A 12,341-nucleotide genomic window follows, 5' to 3' on the forward strand; every position below is an offset into this window, starting at 1 on the left:
CTTCGCTCCTCTCCTTTACGGCCGGGACTCCTGAACGCTGCCGTTGCAAAGCACCGGGGGATACAGTTGTTTTCTGCTTCCTTTTTTCCTGATGCAGACGAGGGGCAAGTGTTAAGTTTGAGGAAAGAGCATGACTTTTGCTAAAAGTCAGCTTGCGCGGCCGCATGTGCAGGCTTTTCTGTGCAGGCATGCAGGAAATTCTCCCTCCCTCTCTCACACACAATGGTTTAGATTTGGTATTTATGAGCTTAAGTTAGAAATAAAGGGGGAATGAAGTTTCCAGGTGGCTCTTTCTTTCTTTAATCTTTCCTACATTTCTCCCTCTCTTTTCTATCAGTCTTTAATCAAATTCCTGCTGTTACTTTTATTGAACAAAGGAGATGCTGGCACAGCCCTTAAGTGCCTGTGCACACGGGTTGCCCTCTAACAGCCAAGTTGCTACGATTTCTTGTTAAATGGTCCCTGCAGGCTCTAATTTCTAAAAAGCAGAAAGAAATGTCCAGGCTTTGGCAACTGAAGCAAATGTTAATATCTGGTGTTTCTTCAGCCACTTGGGTTTCTGTGAGGCACTGCCTTTAACCCTTTGAAGGCTTTGGAAAGTCTTGTCTTGAAGATACCATAAAACAGACCATCTAGAGCACTAACAGCACCCACAGGTGATTTTTTTTCCAAATCACTTCAGGGAAGTGACCACCAAAGCTCTGTAATTCAGGCCACTAAGGCATCTCGTCAGATCTCAGAAGCACATTCACCTTCCTTCACGTTATGTGGTACAGGGCATCGAATCACACTGCTCAAGTCATTCCCAGGACAGAGAAGAAATATGCACCTGGATCATCTACAACCCCATACGAAGAACACAGGAGATGTCAAACCACTCAAGCGGGCAGTGGATTAGGGCCCAAGGTAATCCGTTGCCTGTACAAGACTGTCCACACTAATTTGTAGCTGAGCTCTTGGCTTGTGATACGGTCTGCACGCAGCTCCCCTCAGGAGAGACTCACAGCACGTGGGAGATGCGAGCAGGGAAGAGCTGGTGCCCTCCTCTGCAGAGCTCCCGGCAGCCTTGTGGTGCATGGGTCCTCCGGGGGAGGGCAGGAGGTTCCTCACCTCACTGCAGCCTGGGAACATGCCCCTGTGTGCAGGCAGCAGGCTGTACCGCTGGGTGATGGGATCTGTGCTCCAGAACAGCCTCTTCCCATGTGCTGTGGGGCTCGTGCAGAGCAGGTTTGCCCTTAAGAGCATGTAGTTAAGCAAATGTGTGCTCCTGAGAGCAGGCAGATGCACGCAGGTGGCAGCATACCTGTGCCCACCACGCACACATCTTCCTCAGGCTGGGCAGTCGGCTTGTGAGAGGGCAGTGGGGACTGAGGACAGACAGCACATGGTCAGTCCCTCCCCAGCCACACGTTTCTTTGAATTCAGTTTTAAAGAGCTGGCTCATAAGCAAGGCAAAAGGAGGGAATTTGGGGCAGTCCAGAGGGACTGAGAATTGGCCACTGCAAGCAGTTCTAGTTTTACTGACAAAATCCCATTGCTCTTTAAATACTGGACTAATGAATGCACATTAGGCAAGGCAGCGTGCTGTACTCACAAGACGCTGCTGCTCCTGTGACCAGAACACTCTGTTTCAAGTTGCTTTTCTTAAGCAGATAACCTACAGCACAAAAATACCCCTCTACATAGACAGGGACCCAGACCCCACTATTCCACTAGAACCACTTCAATTGCACTGCCAACCTTCACTACATGGGCTGGATCACCAAACTGTGAAAAAATAAGGTACAGCGATTTCAGCAGCTAAAGATTTGGTCCATATTCACCCACAAAAAGCACAGACAAAGGAAACCTAAACTTTACCTTTAAAGATATCCTAGTAGCAATGAAAGAGGTAATTAGTTTAAAGATTAGTTAATGAGTTTACTAAAGGAGTTAATGTCTCGGGAAATAATCAAAATCAAAGTTCAGTGAACTTAGTGTTATGATTCACATCCAACCCAACAGGGCGTACAGCTGTGCATAATACCCTACAGATCTTGAACAAACGTAAATTAATGCAGGCCCATACAGGAGCTATACTCACTGCCATCTCATCAGTCTCTTCACATTCTCTTTCTGCTACCTGCAACGTGACTGCACGGATCAAACATCACTATATCCCACCCTGCCTGGCTAGCCTGCCTATATCAAACATCGTCGCAAAGTATCTGTCTGGTTTGACACCCACTTTAAGCAACTTAACTGATAAAAGGTGAAGGCCAAAAGGAACACCACTCACCTGAGCAGAGAGCCTTCTGGTCTGAAAAACTGGAAAATGTGCCCGCCACATCACTGTGTGTGTGTGAGTCTGATCCTCTGCTCATGAGACTCAGCGTCTTAAAAGCAGGGCATGATTTTTACCCACTGACACCAGGGGAGGTAATGGCCTTAAACATCCCCTCCAGCTCCGGAGGCTCTCCCAAGTTCACCTCCCTGCCAGCTTCAGGCACTTTTCTAGCACCAGATCGGCTTACACGGCTGCACACCTTGGCCAGTGGCAGCACCTGAGCAGCGGCACAGCGCTGGCTCCCCACCCGCTCGCTGTGAGCTTGCTCACTCACCACAGCAGTTTTATCACCCCCACAGCACCGCCTGGCCGCTCGTCTGCCCTGCAGGCTGTGATGCTCGTGATGTTGAGCACCAGGAGGATCCCTAAGGCTCCTGTCCTCCCTCTCCCAAAGCCCTGCCGCGAGGTCTGGCTGCCTCTGCAAGCACAGAGCCGTGCCCGCTGTGCTCTGCTAGCGAGGGGCTGCTTACCTTGCAGGACAGCCGACAAAGCTCAGGTGTTCCCATCCCGGCGGAGGAGGCAGCCTGCCATTTGGGGAGCGCAGCCCTGGCCGGGGGAACAGCACAGCCGCCTGGGGGAGCGGAGCTTTAGAGATAACGCGGCACGGATACAGGTGCTGCGCGCAGAGCCACCTCGGCGCTAATCCCGCAGTAAAAAGCAGGAGGTTTGCTCAGCACAGGCAGCTCAGATTACTGCCCTCCTACCAAGCAGTCGTCAGCAGGCCTGACGGACAGGAGCAGAGAGCGTGAGGAAAGGGGAAATGTGCTGAGTGAAAGTGCCGGCAGCTCTGTCCTGGCTGCCGCGCATCCCTGGCTGGCCCCCTCCTGTAATTAACGCCGGGCAGTTTGGGGGGAGAAGGGAGAAAAGAAACTTACATTTACTAAGCGCTTTCGGCCACCCCAACATTATTTAGTGTTTCTTTTGAAACTCACTGCCCTAATCTCATCTGAAGAAAGCATCAGTGAGGGCTGGGGATAAAATCCCGTAGTGGAGGAGAGGGGTAGCAGGGCTGTTGCTCACTGCCCCGCACGGCTGCAGGTAACTCAGCTGCAGGGTCAGGGTTGAAAACGCTGCCCACAGCGGCTCCCTTCTGCCAGCCGGCCGCTCTGTGGGTCCCCCTGCACGTAGCTCTCCACATGATGCCCACGGATGCCCAGCAGAAAACTGCCACGCTGGGCACATCTGGAATAAGAGGCCGTCGGCCTGACACTGCCCAGCTGCAGGAGGCTGGGCTGCCCTGTACCCGGCTGGGCTGGCTGAACATCTGGGAGAACGCTGACAACAGGCGTTAAATAGATGTTACATGGTGTGCTCAGTGTGGGGCTCCTCACTACAAGGAGGATACTGAGTTGTTCCAGCATGTCCAGAGAAGAGCAGTGAGTCTGGTGAAGGGAGGAGAAAACAAGGCGTAGGAGTGACTGAGGGAACTGGGGCTGTTCAGTCCCGAGGAGGCTGAGGGCAGACCTCACCGTGCTCCACGGCCTGAAAGGAGGCTGCATTGAGGAGGGAGCCGGTCCCTTTTCTCAGGTGACAAGTGATAGGACCTGAGGAAACTGTCTCAAGTTGCACCAGGGAGGTTTAGATTGGACGTTAGAAAGAATTTCTTCGTGGGGAGGGTGGGCAAGCATTGGACCGGGCTGCCCAGGAAAGTGATGGAGTCCCCATCCCTGCAGGTGTTCCAGAAACGTGTGGACGTGGCACTAAGGGACATGGTTTAGTGATGGGACTCAGTAGTTTGGACTTGATGATCCTGAAGGTCTTTTCCAACCCAAGCAATTCTATGATTCTGTAGGTTAAATTAACCTGTTTTTCCCGAAGGGACAAAATGTTTTATTCCAGGCCAAACAGAACACACTGTTTCACTTCCACTTCACCCTAAATATTTTTTCCAGTTCAGCTGTTAGATCAAAACATATATTATTCACCATCTTGCCTATAATTTTACCATTTTTTCTCTGCTGCAATATTCCCTTCAGCTCAGCATCACCCTCTTCCACGCAGTTAAGTTTCTGACGCCCTACAGGGAAGGAGAGCTGTGTCTCCCATTTATAAAGGGTGAGTGAGGAGTAATGCCACATACAAATATCTATCAGCAAGAGGAACTGAACCTAGTTCCCCAGGGAACACCAGCACCCTGGCAGAATTCCCCATCTCCCCAGGACAGAGAGAGGATGGCTCTCTCTTGCTGCTTCCATTCTCCTGCAACTCCACCTCAGAACAGCAGTAATCTTAAGAGGCCCAGTAAACAGCAGACTGAGAAGTAACCTGAGAAGAGTTAACTGGCTCTTTTCAGCCTCAGGAAGCTGTATTTTTGTAACCAATATTTCTGATTTTAATTAGCTTAGGCATTGTTTAATAGAAAACAAACGTTATGGTGCATTTATGCAGGTATAACCTCCCCGAGAATGCTTTACATACATGTTCCGAAGGCTGATGCCATCTCGCCTCTAACGCCAAAGTCAAAGCAAGCAGAAAGCTGAAGAAAGGGGTTTTGAACGAAATTGCTCTATATTCACTGATGCAGCCAATGTTTGGGCCAGGCGCGTCCATGTGACTGCTCTTTGTCCAACTGCATTTGTGCAAGGGAGAGAGGCTGCCTTTCGCTAGGAACAGGAAGACCTGTGCATATAAAAGACCAAACGATACAGCCTGTGCAGTCTCTCTTCTTCATTATTCTTTTGACTGAGATACTCCATTCACCCAGCCACAAGGGAGGAACAATGCCATCGGGTTCGGATGACCCATACAAGCCCATTCATTAAAACACGTGAAGTAGTTACAGCGACCACTTCACCCCAACGTCTGTTTTACAGCAGTAAATCCAGGCAAACTCCACTTGTAACAGGAGGATTACGTTAGCTTTCATTAGCCTTTCCTGACCCTATCTCTCTTCCAAAGGAAACCTTGGATCAAGCAGTAAAAGCCTGGACAAGTTTTTGAGAAATTGTTTTATATTCCAGGGTAATTAGCTCAGCTGAGCAAAGTAAATATTTAACCCAGCTAAGGATATGTATACACCAACACATATCCATGTCACGCAACTTGCAAATCCCTTACAAACCAACCATATTTATAGGCAGCTCTTGAAATCAAAGCCATGCAACTGGAGCTTCTCACAATACAGATGACAAAACGTACTTATTCTCACTGCTCCCCCAGCAGCTGCACTGTGAAGCTGTCATCCTGCAGTCCCGTGCACCTGGACAGGTAACCCAAACCTTGTGCAAGTCCAGGTATTTGCCCCATGGACTAAAGGTCAGCCTAGACACAATCCCAGATACAGAAGAGAGGCCCGGATCAGTCAGAGAACACATGCTTGCTTGTTTGCATTTCCATACTATTGTGATCTGATCCAGCTACAACCTAATCCTCAGGAAATTCCAAAAGAAGGGGATTCACACCCTAAAAAGCACTTTGTCCAGCACTGGCAGAGATTTCCCAGCTTTTCCAGTGTCACTTTCTGACAAATCAAACCCCAGCCCGATTACTGCCTGAAGAAGGCAAACTAATCCAAATGCACTTGGTGAAAGAGGCAGCTAATGCAGAGTGGCAGTGGCTAGAAATTGTTGTGTTTCTAAAACAGGCTCAGGTGAGGGGTCAGCCTTTAATGTCCTATACAGCCTAACACTTTATGGTGGCTGGCATCTTTTTTTTTTTTTTTTAAGGCATTTTCTCACTGTCCCCATCAGACGCCTAGATCTTTTTTTTTTCAAAAATGGTATCTAGATCTTCTCCACGCTTACCATGTTTCACTGTGGGAAATTTTCTAAAAGCCTGGCAGCCCTAAGCTGTAGCTAATTAAATCCGAGACAGTAAGCCCGTTGCCAGTGATTTCAAAATTACATTCTGTTCATCTCTTAGCTGTTTGCCCTGTGTTTCATACTGACCTTTCCTAATGATATAGGGACCGCAAACGTTTTGATGAAATGAAGAGAAAACTCCTCTAATGAAACAGTGATGCTTGAGATAGTTAAAAACTTGACAGTTTGATCCAACACACGGAGAAATTTTAAAGCCTTTAGTTAGCTGGGAAACTGCTGTTCCAATCTCAGAAATGCTGTATAAATGACACGTCAGGCCTTTGGCTGATGGCGCCCATCTGCATCACCTGAGGACCTGTCTCATCACGTAAGACTCCACCGAAGGCTCATTTTTATGTGTGTTTAAAAGATGCACTGTAAAAGAGCCCAAAAACTTCATGGAACAGAGTCTCAGCAACACCTGGCAGACAGGAGAGGGGAGCAGGGGCAGAGTGGAAAGCTGTGGAGGAATTCACAACTCAACATACAACAGCGCGAGTCACAAGACCACCCTGCCAGCCCTTTACCGCTGCTAATGCCAGCTTTGGCCTCCCCAGCTGTCAGTCTTACAACTTCCATGTGCACCAAACCTCCCTTTCTCCTGTTCTCCCAGTCATCATCACTGAACAAAAACTAGCCCCAGTGCAGAGCAGCTCTTTGGAAACACGCTCCTACATTGCTGAAGAGCGGGGAGGGAGCCAGTGCCTGTTCTAATTAAATTTCATTCATAAAACTTGGATTTATTTGATGCAATTTTTTGGCGCGCTGTCAAATACGACACAAAATTACATTAGTGTCATAAGAGGAAAGGATTAGTCCGAAGAGTTCTTTGAAGAACTGTGTTGGCACTTGGCTTTTTGTAAAAATGCCAGCAGCTTCCCCTCGCTCTAGGAACAGCCCATTTTCTCCTGGTCAATGAGGGAAATCACTGCTCAGTGAGGGTCTGAGCCAAAGCCTTTCTGAGTCTGTGGGAATCTTTCCACCAATTTCCACGGGCTCCAGTCAGCCCTGAGCCTCAGATGTCAGTCAGACTGACATCTTCCTCCCACACTTCCATACTTCCCTATGGTCATTTATCAGCTAGAGTAAAAGTCTATTTTTTTGTTTGTTTTTCCATTTTTTAAAGAAAGTCTTAGTTATAGCAATTGGCTGCTGAAAGAAAAATCACTTTATAGCTATGGCATGGGTATACGTGTTAGAAAATGGATGAGTTTAATTCCTAATCTTGCCAGAGGGGTCTTAAAATGAGTTAATTGGGACCAGATTTGTCTGAGAACACATCACTGGCCATACCGTGGTAGAACAGAGGCCCACATATCCCAGCATCTTCTCCCTGACAGTGCCCAAAAGCAGACACATCATGAAGAGAGAGGAGCAGAACAAATACAAATATGTGCACAATGTCCTGCCAGCCCCGGGAGGCAGCCCCTGCCATGGGGCTGGTGTTTGCAGGAGGTGTATTCCTGGTGAATACACCGCCTGGGTGAGCTCTGCACCCGCTCAGTGCCTGAATTAGCCAGCTTCCTCCGACGCCCCTGGTCTCAGTGCCACGCTGTGTTTCTCCTCCCAGCATCTCTCCCACGGCTCATTGTTCAGACAAGGGGGCACGGGAACAGGGCTGTGCCAAGAGAATAAGCGGAAAAAAAACAAGTCCTGGGGGGGATCTGCAGAGAAGTATGAAAACGAACACACAGATTACAGTTATAGCCATGGATAAGCTTAATCCTTTCTTTTGGTACAGTTTTTAGCACAAAAGGAAAACGAGGATAGTGTTTTCTGTCACTACTCCTCCTTTACACGACTTGCATATTTAGCCTGAAGGCACTGTGAGATGGGAACAGATTGCAGGCACTGTTTGGGGCAGACACAAACTACCAGTTACTGAAAGCAGAACGTAACTGTCTTGAATACTGATCTTTGCTATGTCTTCATCTCTGTGTTTAGTGTTTACTTATACCTCACTACATGTATAAAACTGCCCCAGAAAGTGAGAAATGCAGACAAATGTCTTTCACTCTACATAAAATACACAATGAGAAGTGGGTAAGCGTGCACCTGTGGGACAGCTGGAATCAGGAGCAGCAGCAGCCAGGCACTTTATTTGCTGAATCTATCTCAGCAGTGATGGCCAGCACCGAGCCCCCAGCACCAGCTCCCCACTCCAGCTATCACTGACTCACGTGAGCAGATTCACTCGTGGGTTGCTGCTAAGGACAAGGCTGATGGAGGGCTCTTACCTCAGCAGTCTCGGAGGTGCTATGCTTGTGTGCCATCAGGTCCCACGTTGAGCCTCAGGAGCACAAGATTTTATGGCAACTACATGCTTCAGGAATGGAATGTGCTTCATCTTTGATACAAGACTATATATGCTACCTACATAATATTTGAACAGACTTCCTACAGTAGCTTGTATCTGTATGATAGGACATTTCCTAAAAACGTGTTTCACATCTTGGAGGCATGCAGCATGTTTTGCTGAAGACCGTGGATATTTGAGATTTTTGCTTCATGCAGTCTCACTAGCCGTGCAGATACAAGAATCATCATTGCAGACCCTCACATCCCAGGTTGGAGCCTACCAACACCCGAGGAGAGCTCTACAGGACCCGAGCATTTCAGCGTGTACCGAGTACGGACCTACAACATCAGTCATTCTCTGCAGAGAAATTTTTCCACTAACAAATTTTAATCGAGCTTTGCATTCATTAACCAAGACCAATGCTGGATCCACGAGTTTAGAGAATCACAGGCCCGAATACTGACCTGAGGTAACTCATCTGAATGCCACGCAAGCCAACGGAGCTGGTTTATGCCCACTGAGAGCGCAGACCAAACTGCCCATGGCAAGCTGACTTCACGACACACTGATGTCTCAACAACTTCATGTTTTCACCTCTGCCCTCCCTGCACCAGGCAACAGCGAACACCACAGCAACTCGAAGGAATGGCTTGTAGGAGGCCCTAGTTCAAGCAGCGCTTGTGCTCGAAAGGGTGTTAGGAAGGAGAGCTGTCGTCCCTGTGGCTGCTGTTGCCTGCAGCATGATATTCACAGAGCAGCTACATTTGCCATCATGCCTCACTGATCTAATTGCTGCTGTTATGAACATGTTGAATGTAAAACTATGTAAACAGTGTGACGCTCTGACAGCCATTCTTGCTTACTGACCTGTGGAAAAGTCTATTTTTGGCAGCTGCTGTAGGCCACTATGGTCGTTGTAAAGCAGACAAGGCAGCGCACGCATTTTGAGCCTTATCTTCAGCCGACATAAGCGTGCACAGTAGAGTCAGATTGAATTGATACAGCTGAAAGGGTCTGGGACTTTTTACATTGCATCCAACTTGCTTAGGTACTCAAGTTGGAGAGGAAGCAACAGAAGAAACCAAACTGGGAAAAAAAAATCAAACAAAAAAACACCTTCCACAATTAAACTGAGCATTATTTCTATGGATTGTAGCTTTAGCTTTCAAACCCTCAGTCTCCTCCAGCTGGTTAAAGATCAGCTGAGTATCAAAAACTATCTAAGGCGGTTTGCTGAGGACAGTACGCAAGACTCCTCCGATGAAATTAAACAAACTGGTCTCTTCAGTTCCTCATAGTGATTCATAACTGACTGTTGCCAATCTGGCAAGCCATGAGCAAAAAGATCTCCCCAGCATCAGCCTGTGGATGCCTCAGGCTTGATGGAGCTGGTTCTGCTCACACCTGCAGTCAGAGGCATTTGTCACCAGCCGTGATATAAATATACTGAAGACTATCATGGGAAATACTTGTGGAGAGCCTCGCTTCTTGGCTCACTCCCATAGTCTGTCAGCAGTGGAGGGACAGTTCCTTCTTCCCTGTAGCACGCTGCTATCTTCTCTCTTTGCCCAGTGATAATTCTTAAGGCTGTTCCCCTCACTCACTGTTTATCCATGGCAATTTGATCTGGCTAGCAGGATTGAGTGCTCAAAACAGCAGTATTCTTTCTGTCTGATTGCTTGGGTCTGAAATGTGTCAGAATGAAATGGACGTGCTTTCTCTTGAGCCAGCAGGCAGAAATGTCCTGAAAAGCCCTGTATTGAAAAGTAGGAAAGGGGAAGGAGAAGCAGGTGATTTTGCTGTGTAGTTCTGAACATCTTACGGATCACACCTCAGAAAAAGGACTAGAATAGACCACCACGCTGAATCCACCTTGCCAGCAGCAAGCACCACAAATTACTTATTACAACAGCAGGGGATGTGAGGCCAGAAACTGTAACTCGGTGTAGCAGGGAGTGGAAAGTGCACCTAAGGTGCACTCACTAGGGCTCTGTAACTCTCTGACATGCAAAGCACCTCACTCTGGCTTATTCAGGCTTCAGCACAATAAATGTGAAGCATCAGCGAGCTTCTCCAGGGCACAGCAGCTGCAGACCTGGGGTCTACAGGAATAAACAAATACATACTTACCTGAGTCTGCTGTCCTGAATGAACGGGCAAAACAAGTACAGGGAAGAAGCAAGAAATGGGCATAAAGAAACAAATGGGCTTTCGGAACAGCCTCTTAGATGAGTTAAGATACAAGCAGCCTTGTTAGAGAACCAAAGGAAAGCTGAACACACTCATAAACTGTCATCGAGGGCTCTTGAGCTAACAATGATACACAGAAAATGCAACTAGAGAGCATCCTTGAAAAAACATTCACCAGACATCTCCCAAATAAGGATCATCTCAGGGATTAGGCACAGTATTTACTTAGCACTAGGGTTCAATTTCTGCTTCTGCAGAGATCTTCTATGTCATATCAAGCAAATCATTCAATCACTCTCTGCCTCAGCTTCTCATCTGCAAATGGACCAGTTATACTTTATCTGGCTGCTAAAGGCTGTTAACCATCCAGAAGAGGAATTGCCATTTAGTAGGAGTTTGCCAAGAGGCAGCACAAAAGGCTCCTTTCCAGCTCCGAGCAAGAGATGTACCAAACCCGAAATGCAGTTATTCTGACCGCTAAGTCTCCTGCAGCTCTCACACATGCCAACGCAAACCACCCAGTCTGTTGATCTTTACATTGCAACATCATATGCTAACAACCTGAAGATATTTACAAAAGGATGTCTTGGGTGGCCTAATCGACGTGGCTTTGCCACATCCCTGTCCCATGACTGCAGCGTAACTGCTGTTGGTACCACCTGCACAGGACAGAAATCCAAATGGCAGTTCAGGGTATAGGTTTACTTTCCATAGTAACCCTTTTCACTGCCATTCTTTCAGTCACATATTGATACATTTACACTACTCCCTTCAGTGCTGATCAATTTACTTTTGGTCCGGAAAGAATCAGCTCACCGCATCTTTCAACAGCTTGGGATCACTGTGGTCTTGTCTGCTCTGGGTTTCCAGACACTTACTCTGATCTCACTGACACAGATGTTACAGAGGCAAACACTGTGTTTAACGACAGTTTACTTCTCTGCAAAACTGTGAAACACCTTTCTCTGACAATTCATCTCTTGTGCTGGGGAAGCACGGGGAGGCACTAACCTCTGGAAAAGGCTGTAACTTTGATTTTGAAGCAATGGACTAGATACCTCTCTTTCAAAACCAGATCCAGGGCCTATGAAGTGTTTGTAATGGGTAAGGTGCTTCTTCTTCTGAATTATTCTTCACACATTAGAATTAAAAAGATGTTAGCAAAGCCAAACTTGCCTGAAGTTGTCATGATTCCAAATCCACGTTAAGCTTATGAGCAAGGAAGTAGAAAGCTCATAAATTCACAACTTCACATGTGTCTCCTTCTGCAAGTTCCTCCCCAGCATCAGCAGGATGTTTGCACAGAAGTAAAAGGCGGACTAAGGTCTTCATACACTACCTACTCTGGTGCTGCTCACTGGTTTATAACCATTCATTTATATTCAGTATCGCTGTAAGATAAGCCATTTTTCTCATTTCTATTTATTCTCCTCTTTCCTCTCAGACTGAATTTTCTCTGGTTTTCTCTTCACATTCCCAATATTGCAAATGTTACCACTCTTTTCCTTCACTAAAGTGCCCAATAACAAAATGGTGACTACAGATGCTGATGGATCAGTACCAAGCTTTGCAGATGACATTCCGAGGAAAATAACAGATTATTGCATCAAACCATCTGCAGACCCAGCAAGGTTTTGCAACATTAATTTTTGTTTAATAACATGTAAAGGCGCACGCTACTGCAATAGGCACTAAAAGCTTACCTTTGTCCTAGAAAAAAAAACAC

The 12,341-nt window shown here is 47.2% G+C and overlaps 1 protein-coding gene across 4 annotated transcripts in view; it reads right to left on the minus strand.

Moving 5' to 3' along the window:
- SHROOM3 (shroom family member 3) overlaps positions 1-12,341 on the minus strand; it is a 144,905-nt gene that overhangs the window by 83,391 nt on the left and 49,173 nt on the right. The window contains exon 1 of one of the 4 annotated variants that reach the window (XM_084519290.1): positions 2,797-2,968. The exons of 2 other annotated variants lie outside the window; for them this stretch is intronic. The gene's annotated coding sequence lies outside the window, so the exon portion shown is untranslated. Of the gene's footprint in view, positions 1-2,796; positions 2,969-12,341 lie in introns of those variants that run through there. One more of the 4 variants, XM_084519287.1, reaches the window with a different exon arrangement.

This window comes from Aythya ferina, assembly GCF_964211825.1.
Source record: "Aythya ferina genome assembly, chromosome: 4".
Taxonomy (NCBI): Eukaryota; Metazoa; Chordata; class Aves; order Anseriformes; family Anatidae; genus Aythya; species Aythya ferina.